General features: G+C 40.4%; 1 protein-coding gene across 3 annotated transcripts in view; it reads left to right on the forward strand.

Moving 5' to 3' along the window:
* The window catches only part of GRIA2 (glutamate ionotropic receptor AMPA type subunit 2), a 76344-nt gene extending 73668 nt beyond the window's left edge, over positions 1 to 2676 (forward strand). For all 3 annotated transcript variants that reach the window (XM_028743687.2, XM_028743682.2, XM_028743681.2), the window contains one exon: positions 1 to 2676. This exon is cut by the window's left edge and continues 185 nt beyond it. The gene's annotated coding sequence lies outside the window, so the exon portion shown is untranslated.
* Positions 2677 to 15842: the final 13166 nt, after the last annotated feature.

Consider the following 15842-nt stretch of genomic DNA (forward strand, 5'->3'; position numbering starts at 1 on the left):
GCCTTACACAATGGTTTCCTTGTGCGTTAATTGTCAAAGTGGTGAGAGGCATCCAGTATCTTGAAGACTTTTCTGTCAGCCAAGAATTCTTATATTTGTGGAGTTCATCTCGAATAGTTTTAACGAATGCTTAGTACAAACAAAAAAACCAACAACCCACAAACATCATTTTCTACACCAGTTCAAGATGAAGTTTGACTGACATGCACAGCTAACATGGAAGTACTGTATTCTAACTGAAGTCGTTGTACAGACAACACACCAGTTTCTGCAGTCGCCGTTGTCAGTTCTCTGATTCATATTGACTTAAGCACACTTGACATCAATTGCATCAAGATGTGACATGTTTTATAAGAAAAAAAACATTTAAAATGGAAAAAAAAATATTTTTAGGTATTTTCACAAACAAACTGGCTTTTAAATAAATTTGCTTCCATAATGGTTGATGAATCAAAATTTAAACTGTGGGGAAATTGAGATTTAACAAGAAGAAGAAGAAGAAGAAGATTTAGACAATAGTTCCCTGTTTTTCAAAGCCAAATATGTAAATGCTGGGGAGGAAAATGCAGAAATAAAAGATCAAAATCTTGTAATTTAATATTGTTCTTAAAAAAATTACTTAATATCCTATTCTTTAACATTTGGTGTTAATATCAAATTACTTGGCAATGCTTGACATTTGAAATAAACTTTTTTCTATGGTTTTATTTGCAAGTGGTCCAGTTAATTTTGCTAGCCACCGTTTGGTTATAAAGGATTTAAAATGTAAAAGGACACTGTCAAGGTTTTTTGGAAGACCTACAGCTGCTCTTAGACTCCTTCATAATGTTGTTTCATATGAAACACAATCTCTGCATAAACTGTAGGTCTTTAGTTCAGGTTTTTAGTTTGTACTAAAACCACTTCACAAGTTCTGATGCTTATTGCCAAATGCTTATTGCATTATCATCTTTGCAAGTTGGTGCACATCCCATTTATGTTTATATGCAGTGGCTGCCTCCAGCCCATCCTCTTTTAAGATGATACTTTATCTTTTGGTTAAGATGCTACAATTTGAGATAGGCTTTATGGAATTCAGGGATATTCTGCACTAAAGCTGAAAATACGAAATTTAGATGATTATAATAATATACCAGAATTGGCCATGTTCCTTAACATGGGAATAACTGAAATTGAGATTTTGAGTCATACCTGATTCTAAGGAGAGGGCTATTTAAAGCCTCCAGAAGTAAAGAACAAATCCTAGTTTAATTCTGGAGGGGGGAAAACCTTGACAATGTTCCTTTCCGTTAATTTTCATAATAGCCCTAAGTTTTGAGATACAATTACTGTATTTATAACAATAAATGGATTTAAAAGAGTAATATTTACAGTGAGTGCTTTTCTAGTATTGTTTTAAGTGAATCAGCCCATCATTTCATTGAAACACTTTCAGGTACCCAGACCCACTGATAAAAGTAATATTATTCCGCAGGAGTGGTGCTGCTACATTTCTGCCGATACAAAAGGGATTTCTATTTAGTTGATCCTCTGCTATAGACTAAATGGTACAGGTGTGACCTTCTGTCCTCTGGGTTTTCCTTAAACTTGGATGCTCATTTATTTTAACGTCCATGAAGAGAAACGCCACACTGTAAATCTGTTGCCAATTTTAAATCCCTGCTTTTTGGCACAGGTGTATGTAGGTTTCATTCACCACCCTCATGCACACAGAACTGATAGTTGTGACAACTTTTTATGCTGATTTCCTGTGGTATCGCACCTTCTAATGGTAAAAACTTCCCATTTCTCAGGAGCCAATTTATGGTGATCTACAGTTGCCCTGTCCACATCTAATCAGGAAAGTGAGGTGCAGTGGGCTGCATTGGGTATTAGTATCGTTCTGTTCTTCAGTGGCCATTTATAGTAATTTTTATATGATACTCCCAGCCAATTTCCTTTTGACAAAAGAGATCATTTCACTCCTGCATACAATGGAAAATTTATTTTATAGTACCTCTGGGCCTACTTCTCTTAAAAGTGTAGTGTACAAATCTTTCTTTGTCAAGCCTGAACTACTGTATATAAAGGAAATAATGTAAAGTTATATTTTCATGTTTTTATACTTACCAACATGATGAGAATACATAATGTATGGGTATTTCAATATTTCAATTGCCAATAATGTTTACTGGGTTATAGACATCTCAAATTTTTTTTGGAAAAAAAAGGTAATCATAATTTAATATCCATGTTACAGTACACCAGTATATTGCTATATAAAGTATTCTGTGTGCATTTAAGTGGAAACAATAGTGAAGAATGATGACAGCTGTCTAGGGGTTTTTAAAATTCATTTTATAGGAAACTGTTATGGAACAACCAAAATGTTTTGAACTAATTCTTGTGTAAATTTCAAAATGTCCTTTACTGTACCCTTTTGTTTACACAGTATATGGTATCTTTATTTCTGCTTTGTTAAGTGGGTATCAGTACAAAGCTGGTCATTCACTTTTAAAGGCTTGTAAAGCCAGAATCATTTCCAGTTTTTCATGTGTACTTATATGAAAGAAAGAAAGAAAAACCCGCTTCTGATTTATTTTTAAATCTAACACATGATGGCTTTTCTGAAGTGTTGTACAAACTTCAATCATACATAAAATTTTGTTCTTTTTTAAAAAGGCAAATTATTATTAAGTGGTTTGTTTAGTATTATTTATATATGGTACTTACTCAGAGAAACATGCTTTGAGATGTTTTTTATTTAAAAAAAAAAATGACAAACTCTTCCTAAAGCAGAGGAATATTCTCATTTGAATTTTGCCTGGGAGATCCTACCAAGGAAATATATGCCCTCCTATGGGACATCTTCTAACTTCTACTGTATGCAAACCGTATATATATAATTCACAATATAAGATTCGCGTTGTTAGTTGTATCACAAATGGGGGGTGGGGGCGGTAACAGGACTTCTTAAACACTTTAGATAACATTTTTCAGGGCAATATACAAAACTAAAATCAGAAGAACAAGACATAATTCCATATACATCAATAGATTGTTCTTTGTGGATATGGTGAATGTGGATTCATGCACTGTCAAGGCTTTGGGAAAGCTATTCCTTCCCCGATTGCAGCAAGAGCAAATAAAACAAGGTAGACTTCTTTTTAATGACTATTCCCCCAATCCCAATAGTGAGAGACAAAAGAACGCAACAAGCCTTAAACCCTCCAATCTGGGCTCCTCCTCCCACATTTCTAGCAACAGCACCTCCCTTAACGGTGGCTGTTTGGAGCCAAAAGTCTCTGGTTCCGTTGTTCCTGCACCCTTAATAAACGCCAAGTTCTGGGAGAAGGGGGATCAGAAATACTCTCCAGTGACGTATCAACTGGCTGCCCTGTCACAATTCCCCCCTCCCTCCCCCACTTCTTCTAACACGTCCCAACTCCTTTGTTCACCTATCTCTGTGCTGTGACCGTCCTCAAACTTCTCAAAGCCCTGCTGTAAATCAAGGCTGTCTCCCTCTTTTCCTGCAGTGTCAGGAGAAAGGGTGTGTGTGACCCCCACCAGTTCTCCTCCTCCATCTCGTCCTCTTCAGTCTGTTCTCTGACAGCAGCAAAGCAGCAGAAGTATGATAAATTTAAATTGTCTAGTTCTAGTGTAAGCTTATTTAGGGTTGCCCTAGGTCCAGGAATTCCTGGACACTTTTTGGGGTCCTACATGCCCATCTGGGGGGAATTTTACACTTTAAAGCAAATGTCCTGGATCTGGGGTTTAAAAAATAATAAACATTTAAAAATGTGAGTGGGCAGATCTGGTTCAGACTCTGACTCTGGCACGGGCAACCCGGGCTCTGGTTCAGGCTCTGGCCTGGGCAATGCTGTCTCTGACTCTGCTTTGGGCTCTGGCGTGGGTGGTTCAGACTTGGGAATTCATTCAGCCCCTCTAAAATTGTTCCGTTTGTGAAATAAGAATCCATATTTAGGTTCACATCTTAGTAGTTAGATAGCCGCATAAGATCCAAATGGCAAAAGATCATCTTTTGCCTTGCACTTATATGATATTTTCATAACAACTATGGTAATAGTACAGGCTTGTCCACATGAGAAAATTATTTAGCTGTTAATCTACTATCCCCCATCTGAATTAGGCTGGAATAGTCCACACCTGCACATATCTGAATTTGTATTTGAGGAGCAACACCAGTCTCTCTCATTCATACCAGCAGGCATTTCCATTTGTTTGTCTCTGCCTTCTAATTTTTTGGTTCTTTTATGCCAAATAAGTAACCCCCAAAGGCACACTCCTCCAGTGCCTCCCAAGACACATGGATGCCAACCAAGGGCATAGATGCTCACCTTGTTGTTGTTTTTTACAAATTCCTCAGCCACAAATGGCTCAAAAGCACACTGTCAGGCCATTGTAAATTATCAGCACACACTTTCATAGTTTTATGGGTTTGTGCAAATGTGAGCATCAAAATGTGTTTTTGTGTGTATGCAGGGCTGGATTTAGGTTTGATGAGGTCCTAAGCTACTGAAGCTAATGGGGCCCTTTATATGTCCAGCTGTCCTTTGTCAACAACAAATTGTCACTGTTTAATAATAATAATAATAATAATAATAATAATAATAATAATAATAATTTTTTTAAAAAAAATTATTTATATCCCACCCTCCCCAGCCGAAGCTGGGCTCAGAGTGGCTAACAACAGTAAAAATAGCACAATTTACATAAAATCACAGTCAATTAATTAAAATACTTTCTAAAATCAATTCAGAATCAAATTAATGGCAACCATTGGGCTAGAGTTCTATGAGGATTACAGAAGGAGGGGGTCAGACTGTGCCTTGGCCAAAGGCCTGGTGGAACAGCTCTGTCTTGCAGGCCTGCGGAAAGATGTCAAGTCCCACATGGCCTTAGTCTCTTGTGACAGAGCGCACCAGATCAGGGCCAGAGCCGAAAAAGCCCTGGCTCTGGTTGAGACCAGCCTAACCTCCCTGTGGCCCGGGATCTCCAAGATGTTTTTATTTGAAGACCATAAGGTCCTCCATGGGACATACCAGGCGAGGTGGTCCCGTAGGTACAAGGGTCCTAGGCCGTATAGGGCTTTAAAGGTTAAAACCAGCACCTTAAACCTGATCCTGTACTCCACCAGGAGCCAGTGCAGCTGGTATACCACTGGGTGAATGTGATCTCGCAGCAAGGACCCCGTAATAAGTCTTGCCGTGGCATTCTGCACCCGCTGGAGTTTCTAGGTCAGTCTCAAGGGCAGACCCACGTAGAGTGAGTTACAATAATCAAACCTGGAGGTGATCATCACAGTGGCTAGGTCAGGGCAAGAGATGTGTTGAATATATGCTATATGGTAATTTATGTACCTAATAGGTATCTAAAGACATTTGCACACAACAAAACATGTATTTTATCAAAGTAATTGTTGAACTGAAATAGAATTAAGATGAAGTATATTAATAGTGAAATTTTTGGGGACCCCCCCCAAGAAAGTGTGACCCGTAAGCTATAGTTTGTTTAGCTTATACGTAAATCCGGCACTGTGTGTATGTCTGTGTTTATGAACATGCATGTTCTGTGTTTATGAACATGCTGGAAATAGTGCCAAAAAAGAAATGAAACATTGCTGAAGTACTAGTAATGGAAAGGGTAGTAGCTGAAAGTGACAACTGAGCCACCAACCCAAAAACACTGACTCAAACAGTGGGATGGCTTGGAGTGGCAGAGAGTTTCAAAATTTGGACACTGCCACACTTAAAGGTTAATTTCTTACAAGCATGCAAGGTGTATTATGTGGCACCTGTGGCTGTGTCACTTCCACAGATCAAAGCAGTTGAATGGTCAGTTTACTCAGTCAAGCTCACATATATTGTGTCTATGTTGATGGGCTCCTCTCCAATATCAACAATATCTTAGCATATGTATATATTTGAGCTATTGGAACAACAGTTCTGAAATACCACATTTTGTGATGTTACACTAGGATTGCTGTTGATACAGCCACACTCTTGTGCATTCATACGCTGGTGTTGATAGACTTAATATGAGGCAGTTATTATTTTTGACAATATCAGTTATGTAGTGAATTTGCTAGTATTTAGTTTGCTTCAACTTGCTGACTTCACTTTCTGACAAGATTCTGGTACAGCGATACCCTGTAGGATGACTATCTTATCGTTTAGCTCAGGGGTAGGCAACCTAAGGCCCATGGGCCACAAGCAGCCCATGGGGGTTGTTTAACTGGTCAACGAACCACCCCCAAACTGAGCTGCCCACTCAACGAGTCCCTGCACACTGCACTAAACCAGCGCAGTGCGGGGACTAGCTTCCGCGGTGCTGGAAATTGCGTCTGCGCAGATGCAGATGCCAGAAATCACAGGCAGGTGCACTCACACACACACAGTCTGGCCCACGGATCTCCACTGGAGTGAACCGGCCCAGGCAAAGTAAACCTTGCCAACCTCTGGTTTAGCTGTCCTTTATAGTATGAGTAAGATTTTATTTGTTGAGTCAAATACTACCCTGTAACATTTAGTATATTTCTTCTACTCTTTTGTTTTATTATTATTTTTCTAGTTCCCTCTTTCTTTTGGGAAAAAGGACTTGCTATTTAATGCAATTGAAAATACTACAGCTCCCTGATCCCCAGACCAGGGGATTTCCCCTTGGGAACAGTCTTGACTAAAGTTAATCCCATTAGCTTTAGTATGGCTACTACTTCACTACTAGCTTGATATTAAGACTTAGGTCAGTAAGATATAACCATGCACACAAGTCTACAACACACAGCGAATCCATACAGTAAAAACATGACCTCAGATTGGGAATGGTGGGGGTCTTTCATATTGCAGTCATTGAGGAACATGCAACGCTGCCTTATATCAAGACAGACCATTGTCCACACTGACTGCCAGTGGAACTCCAGGGTTCCTGGCAGAAATATTTCCCAGTCATACCGGGAGATGCCAAGGATTGAGCCTGGGTCATTCTGCATGCAAGCTATGTGCTCTTCTGTTGAGCTATGGCCCCTTTATAGATAGCTGTAGCATGTTAAATGAAACCTTTATAACCCACATTTAGAAGATGTATTTGTTTTGGATGGTATGGCACTGTCAAAGATTCTATTTTCTGGAGCATTACATTATACAAAAGGGGGTTTAAGTGCTTTCTTGGAAACTGCACGAGAGATGTCTTGGAGAGAAATGGGGTGAACTGTACATTATGAAATTCTTCAGCCCTCCAAGTAGTTTAATCATGAGACTTCTTTAAAGAATAAAGCTCTCTCCCCCCCCCCCCCAGGAGATGAATGACTGCTTTTGCTATGCAATGAAGCTGTTGCCACAAGCAAATCTGCTTTTCATGTTCACACTTCTTTTATTTAAGTGTACCTCATGGGCTTACCTTCCGGGGAACACTTATTCACACATTTACACACAGCCCTAAGGTCTTCAGGAGATGGAAAGATGACAGAGCAACTTGACTTAACTCCTGCTTTACCCCAGTGTTTTCCAGAAATGGATATTGTCTTCAACCTGGACAAAGCTGGACAAATGATTTATAGAGGGAGCTTCAGCCCAAGTAGTATAGGTTAGGAAAACCTAGGTACTTTCAATGAGTTCAGCACTGAAGGAATTGCAGCCTAGGGTGTTGCTTGTGGATGTTATTGGAGATCCAGTGGCAATGGTTGTAATCTTTGAGAATTCTTGGAAAATGAGTGACATCCCAGAAGACTGGAGACAGGCAAATGTCCTTTGAAAAAGAGAGAAAAGGCAGGTCTGATGTAAATACCTGGCAAAATTCAACAGATTATTAAGCATTAGTCAACAATAATTGGTCTATAAGCATCTAGAAAAGAATGCACTGATTTTTAGGTGCAAACCACTGTTTATACAGAATAGGTCATGTCATAATTTTAACAGCAAGCCCTAAATACACCTACAAGAGAGTTAGTCCCATTGAACATAGAGGGAAACGCACACAGTGGCACCACTTGTCCATTAAAAACACCAAACTTTTCTTCTAGGTAAATATGCACAGAATATGGGCAATGTTAAATTGCCTTAATCCTATAGCTCATGTAATTTGGTTTTTGGCCACTGGATTTTCACATCTGGCATTGAGAAAGGGGAGAGGTTGGCATCTGCTGTTGGACCTCAGCCAGCTTCCCAACCTCACCAGCTGCCAATGTCCCCAGTAAACCTGCCACACCTTTTTGAAGCCTAACTTAATACTGAGAAAAGGACAAGGGAGTAAATTAGAACATGGCAGGACACACGATTACATGGTTTGTACATATATTGAAAAACTGGCGGTGGGCATCTGGTACCCACCAGTATTAAAAGGTAAGAATCAAAATTGGGAGGATGCCAGATCAGACGGTCAATGGAAGTGACAACTGAGCAGTTGAAAAGATTAAAGATCCAGGACTGTTCTCACCACCTGAGTTTCAAAGCTATCTTAGTATATCTATAGTACTGAATCCAAACCATAACTAGAGAAAAGTCTCTCCCAGTTTATCCCTCAGAAATTTCCCCCAGTTGTGAAAGCTATTATTGGCTATGGATTGGGCATGCCTACTTTTCCCAAGCTGCTGTGGACATCCCTGGCAGCCCAGAAGAGTTTCCAGGTGCTATCTCTGAGATCATTGAGCCAATATTTTTTGGTGGCTATGGGAAGCGAGCGTAAGCTCTCTTGGAGACTAGGGGGCTAATTGTCCAGCTGTAACAAAGGTTTGTTTGAGACTCAGAAGGAAGTGCCAAGTGTCATTTGTGTCCACCTTCCTTTGTGCCCTATCTAATGTTATTGCATCACTTCACCACTCTCTCCTGGGTAACATATTTGACCAAAGAATCTTCTCTCCAGGCCACCTTTGGATAATAACTTCAAAATCAGAACAAGCTTTTAAAATCAAATCCTTGCCTTTCAACAGTCCAAAGTCATTGCCACCCACATGCAGAACCAGAATGTGAGGTGGCTGCTTGATCATGTCCAGAAGATGAGCAACATCCTATCCCATGTAAATCCCTCCTACACAACCACTGAACTGCTGCCATATGACTATGCCCCAACTAGGTCTCCAACCTTGAGTGTGTCACTCTACAGCTGGCCCAAGAACCATTTTGTGGCCTATGATGAAGACTCAAACATGGCCTCCATCCCAGCCACCTGTGAAGAAAACAAATGATAACGAACAATTTACACATGTTAACACTAGTTCTGCCTCCCCTTCAGAGACCATACATATGGCTTATAAGCAGATGACCTCCATCTGTCAATAGTATAGATGTCAGACTGCAGTACTCCCATATGCACAGATGATGATGATGATGATCATGATCATGATTACAATTTATTACACACCCTTCACCCCTAGGGTGAGTTACAGCAATTAAAATACAACCTTAATATGAAAACACAATATTAAAAACAGTTTGAAACAGCCTAAGATTACAGAAATACAGTGAGTCCTAAAAATAGAAATCTCAAGTGTCAAAAGCCAAGGTAAAGAAGTTAATCTTCAGCATTCCCCAAAAGCTGAATAGTGAAGGTGTCAGATGTACCTCTGTGGGAACAGAAGGGAGTTTCTCAATTTAGGGGCTGCAACAGAGAATGGCCGCCTCATGCTCCAAGCTTCTGTGGGCAGTGGAACAACCAACAGGGCATGTTCTGCCAATCTCTGCACCCAAGAAGTTTCATAGAGAAGGAAATGGTCTTTTGGGTATTTGCTGACCCAATTCCGAATGAATGAGTTCTGAAGTCCTACGGAAGCTCCCATTTACTTTGCCACAGTCCCAAACAGGAACTTTGTCCATAGAAGCCAATCAGCATAACAAAACAGATGCTTAGTGATTGTTGAGACAGCATTCAACCCTCAGAGTTATCTGCAAACAATGAGACTCCCAGGTCTCTTGATAAATCCTGAAATTGCTGCATCAAGTGTATATACTAACCCAACCCTAGCTGCTCCAGCAAAAAAAAATATGCAAATAATGCGCTCTCTCTGAAAGACCAGTTCAGCTCCCCAAATCCCATTCCAGGAAAGAAGCAGAATGTTCAAATGCTACACATAAAATAGTTCAGCCCACCAGGAGAGCCCTACCCACATAAAATTGGTCATTGTAACAGAAACCCAATAAATCAAAATCCTGGGTAGACTGGGAGGACTCAGAAAGTGGACTGAATGCCATATCTGTGCACTATTTTCATTACTTTATCAAATGAAGAGTAATGTACCAAGCACAGGTGATCCAGGAGGAAACCATTTGATGAGCCCACTTTAGGATATGAAAGATAGTGTGCCACCCTAAAACATGCTGGCTCTTTTTTCAGGATGCCAAACAATGGAGTGATGTACAGTGTAGACAAAGAGGGATGGGAAAAGAAGCCTAATGTCCTACTTTTCCCCAGTTTCTATCCCCCCCCCCCATCACCTCTTCTACCAACCTCATATGATTACAAAACATGGTTCCCTCGGCCCTTAATAAGGGATACTAAACCCCTCTGTAAATCCTTCCAACAAATACTTGGCATCATCTGTTCTTGGATATTATCTGGATATCAAAATTGCCAGGTGAATGGGGCTAGGCCCTTTCCTTGAGCTGAACCTGTAGGGCCCAGCTTCAATCCCTGTTCGTCTCTTGCAGGCTAAAAGAACTTTGGTCTGGCGCATCCCAGGTGTGGTTGAGCTCCACACCACAATGGAACATTCATGGTTGAAACAACATGGGTTTCTGTTACAATGTCCTCTAGAGCTATATTCCAAACATAGCAGGCAGGGTTAAACCACCTGCCTTGTCCCACAGGCTACATTCGTAATAATCCAGTATCAACACTGTCTCCCAGCAGTATTTAGCCCCCAATGTAAAATGCATCAGAAACTTAGATTCTGGCTTTGACAGAGAAACATGAAAATGCCCTCGAAGCTTCCATACATTAAAAAACCCATCCTGCTTCCATCACCAGAGTTCAGACCATTCCTAGTCCAGCAAACAAACATGGTATTAATAACCCGATGCAGATAAACTAATCTAATGGAAATAGCACATTCTATTCTGATTAATGGAGCCTGCCCTGTTCCAGTTTCTATTTGCAGCTCTCTGCCCTTCTTTCTGATGGCATGCACTTGAGGAGCACTGCAGGCAGTCCCATGGGGAATGTGCCTCAATACCTTCTTGATAGATTAGCTCCTTGATCCAAAGGAGAACACGTGGAGCCTCTGCAAATAGGTCAACAATACTGTGTGGAAAAGGAGAGTGTGCACACAGCCCCAAGCTCTTGAACTGGGAAGGTGAACCGGATTCATGCAACTCCCCATCCAGCTGATGATGTGGGTATGGAAACCTGACTCTGAACATGTAGTGCCATTAGGTGGGGCTGAGGGATATGTAGCTGAGGATTCCTCAGGGTTAGATTTCATATATATGCACAATTAATTTTACATATCCAGACACCAACCACTGCAATTCCCCCAACAATGCATTAGCAAATTTAGCAGGGAGAAGCAATTTTGACATCATGAAGAATAGATGCATTCAAGCTGTTCTGGTTGTTCCAGTTGTGTTACCTTCTCTCCACTTGACAGAAAAAAGCCCTTTAAAAATTTGCAAGTTTTGGGTTTCCCTGTCCCTCAGCCCGGAGCTAAGGAATAAAGCCAAGAGAGAATTCTTGCTATAAGTTATAACCATTTTATAGTCTCAAAAAGAGTGAATGGGGAACACAGAGGTTCATTTTACATCATAGAGAAGATCGGAATCTGAACCACAGTCTGGAGCAGAGAGATTCAGAAATGCATTGGATTTTTTAAAAAATCTTCTTGTTATATACAGTATATAAGGCTAATTTTGGGGCCCATGTACACCCCTAGAAAACATTGCCATACCTGCCATGCCAGCATTCCAGCATTATTTTGCATTGCTTGTTCTTGTTTAATGATTTCATATTTTCAGCAGGCCAATTTAATTTTTATCAGTGTCAATAGTGCCTCAGTTCTATTTGCTGTTGCTTCGCAGATTGCACTCCTCTGTATTCAGGTATTATTATCATCTTAATTAAAATAGTTAATCATTTTCTATTAATCAGCAGTGAAGGCTTTATATACAAAAGAGGAGTATTATTTGTTTTATAAGAAGACAAGTTATAACCATACCCACACAGACAAAATTGCTTTCCCTACTGTTTCTGCAGAATAAGTGTAGAAAAGGATTTAAAATGGGAATCAGCTAGGCTTTTGTACACTTTTGATATATGCATGCTCATAAAAGCATTTTCTTGGGAGCAGTCATATTATATAAGGCTTCTTAGAGGTGGCCCTGTAAACTTGATTGTGGATTCCTAATAGATCTAAACAATGGGATCATATTACAGCAAATTGTCTGCATATTGTATTCCAACAAAACAGTTCCACATGCATGCATCTACAAATGCAGTAGTCAATAGGAGACTATTGAGTACCAGCCTGACTGAACTTTGCCATCATCCAACTGTCTCTTGCATTGAGCTCTTGCTTATATCCAAGCTGCTTGTGCATGCTCATTAAAGGTAAAGGGACCCCTGCCCATTAGGTCCAGTCGTGGCCAACTCTGGGGTTGCGGCGCTCATCTCGCTTTATTGGCCGAGGGAGCTGGCGTACAGCTTCCGGGTCATGTGGCCAGAGTGACCAAGCCGCTTCTGGCGAACCAGAGCAGCGGCCGGAAACGCCGTTTACCTTCCCGCTGGAGCAGTACCTATTTATCTACTTGCACTTGGACATGCTTTCTAACTGCTAGGTTGGCAGGAGCTGGGACCGAGCAACGGGAGCTCACCCTGTCGCGGGGATTCAAACCGCCGACCTTCTGATCGGCAAGTCCTAGGCTCTGTGGTTTAACCCACGCCACCTGCGTCCCTGCATGCTCATTACTGTTGTGTTTTTAAGAAGTCCAACTGATTATATGTAAAATTATTGCAAAAATTAACATATTATACATTAAATGCACATTGTGTAATGTGGCACTATATTTCCACTATACTGTGGTCTGAATAGGGCTTGCAGCACAGATGGCCCGCACTGTTGATATAAAATATACAGTGACATGCCCACCATTTACACAATCTAATGCAAGCCTATTTACCTCTGTGGTATTACATGGCATAGATAATTTTGCTTCACTCCTTCCCCATCATGCTGAAGTATCATTATGACCCACTGCAGAAAATAAAGGAAAAGAGACAAGCAACACATCCTGTTCCTCTTCTGCTTTTGTGGCACCTCAAAAGAGGGAATATCTCTCTACACTGGAAAAATGCCCATCTTCCCAGCAGACACCCATATTTTCTCTCCTTCACTTGGCAGCAGAAGTAAGTCTTGTTGTTACTTTTCATGCTTCAACCTCTTATTGCTTCTGGAACATGTTTGAAGTGAGCCTACTTTATTTCAAACCATTTCTCAACCCTGACTGCGGAATGAGAATGGCCCAAGAGGAATAAGCTGTGCATATGTGGCAAGTATAAAGCAATGGGGAAAACAGTAGCTTTGTTTTTTGTGTGATTTTGGATTCCAAAAAGGAAAGTAACAGCTTTCCCTGTCTTGCCAAAGTAACCATCACACCCAATGACTTCCCTTGGGACTATTGACTCCGGTCTTCAACAAGTTAGAATTTTGACAATAATTAAGAATTTGATTTGGCTTTCAGTCTCTTGTAAATTCCCACTGCCATCTGGAAAGGCGGATTTCTGCTGACAGAATGGAGCAGATGTAAATTCATTGAAAAGTAATTTATAGCAAAGCAAGGTTTGTATGTAACCAGTAGAGATTTTCTGCAAGCGCCACAGCATTGATTTCTATGCCTTCTGGACAGAGACAGACAGCTTGACACTCCAGATGGTTCTGGGTCTCATCAGCTTGGATAATTATTACAATAGCCAGGGATGTTCTATTCTAGAGCATCTGTGTGGCATGATTTTTAAGCCCCTCAAGGTTATTGCAATTAGTATTTCTTACTCAAATATTTGTGTTAGCATTTAGATCTCATTTAAACATGACCCCCATGTACGGAAGGAAAATGTTCCCATGGGGTACCCCATATGCCTGGCATCTCGTCTAACTTTAAATCAGTTCACCTTGCCTGTGTCTGCAGTGCTAGCATGTAATCAGAGCAGCCCCAGCGGGGCCCTGATTCTTACCACCAGGAGCGAGGAGTAAGGTACCAGACTCTCCCAGGGCTGCTGTGCTGTTGTCTGGACTAATATAAGCAATAAGAAGTTGCTGATGACCCGAAAAGGGACAAGGTGGGAGGTAGGGGCCATCCACAGAACACACCAGACCATTCATTTTTTTAAAAAAAAAACCACTGTTCAGATAACTTACCCTACAGCAAGTTGAGTCCCAAAACCAGGACGTGCGAATTCTCCCGCTTGAGTCATGTGACCCACGCAAGATCACAGAATCCAAAAGATATGTGTGTGTTTTTCAGGGCCATGCTCTGCACAAGATCACAGCCCCAAGAAAGTGCTGGGGCTGTGGGGGGGGGGGAGAGTGATCCTGGTGCAAATTCACACCAGAAATGTCAAAATGGTAAATGCAATGACCACCGTCAAAGAGTGAAGTGTGATGAAACACCAATACCTCTAAATTATTTCATTACAATTAAAATGGGATTGAATTAAAAATTGCCCCAAGTTTCCATGCAAAACACCGCCTCTTAATACACATTCAGTTCACCTGGAAATTATAGGAACGACTTTCAGGTGTAATTTGGAGTCTTTAAAAAATTTATTCAGTAAATTAGTTTATCTGAATTAGTTTATTCCAAGCACTTACTAAAACAGAATGATTAAAGAAACTGAAAAAGAGACTCAGCGGATGATCATCTTTAGTATAGGTCAAACAATGTCACTTCCAGGCTCACATTGACAATGCTTTCTACAGAGAGAGAAGCTATGTAATATAAATAATCTTCCAGTTTCAGATCCACCTTATATGTAAATATATATATATAATGGTCTATGGAAATTAGTGGTCACTTAATTTGCTTCATTACATACTTCTTTGGTGAATTGCCACTGATTATAGTGATATCACCTTACCTTGATGGATTTCTTTAATCTATTTTACCATAAGGAAAGAATAATTCTATGCCATAGTCCTTTACTAAAGTATGCACGCTATTGATCCTAATGCGACTGACCATTCCTATCACTAAATGCTGCATTGCAGCTAATGTTTCTTTGTTATTATTCATTAGGCATAGTCTGTTATACATTGTAATGTATATTAGTTAATGTATAGTGCTTACAAATGTGTTCAAGACTCATTTATACTGAAGGGATGGTGAGAATGGAGGTAATTCCAGATTTGCTTTCTACAATTCTCTATTTGAAGTGGAAATTCAGGGATTGCAGGGAAATAACCTCCAGCCTATCTGCCATAACACAGTGGAAAGGTTCTACATCTCAAATGATTAAGTTGACATTTGGGGGACTTCTGATGCTACAAGGTGCAAACTGTCAAGATGAAAACAGCAGCTTCCTTATAGAGGACTTTTTAGGCTGCTTATTTTTCATCATATCCACTCAGGGAAATATACATCCTGTCCTTTAAGCTACTTCTAGAAAAGGAGACCTTATGCCACTAGTTATGTAAGAATTTCAAATATGTATGACTGTGGTCCTAAACAGATTTACCTGAAAGCTAGATTGGGGGGGGGGGATTGTGTGTTGCTATCAATAAATGTGTTTAGGTTAACTCCTTTGTTTATGGAGACTGGTGCCACACTTCAGTTTAAGCTGAAATAATTATCCCTATATAATTAGCTGCAGACCAACCAGGACATCAGTTCTTAATATTTCCACCAATCCTTCTGTTGGCTTCAGTG

Source organism: Podarcis muralis, chromosome 9, assembly GCF_964188315.1.
Source record: "Podarcis muralis chromosome 9, rPodMur119.hap1.1, whole genome shotgun sequence".
NCBI lineage: Eukaryota > Metazoa > Chordata > Lepidosauria > Squamata > Lacertidae > Podarcis > Podarcis muralis.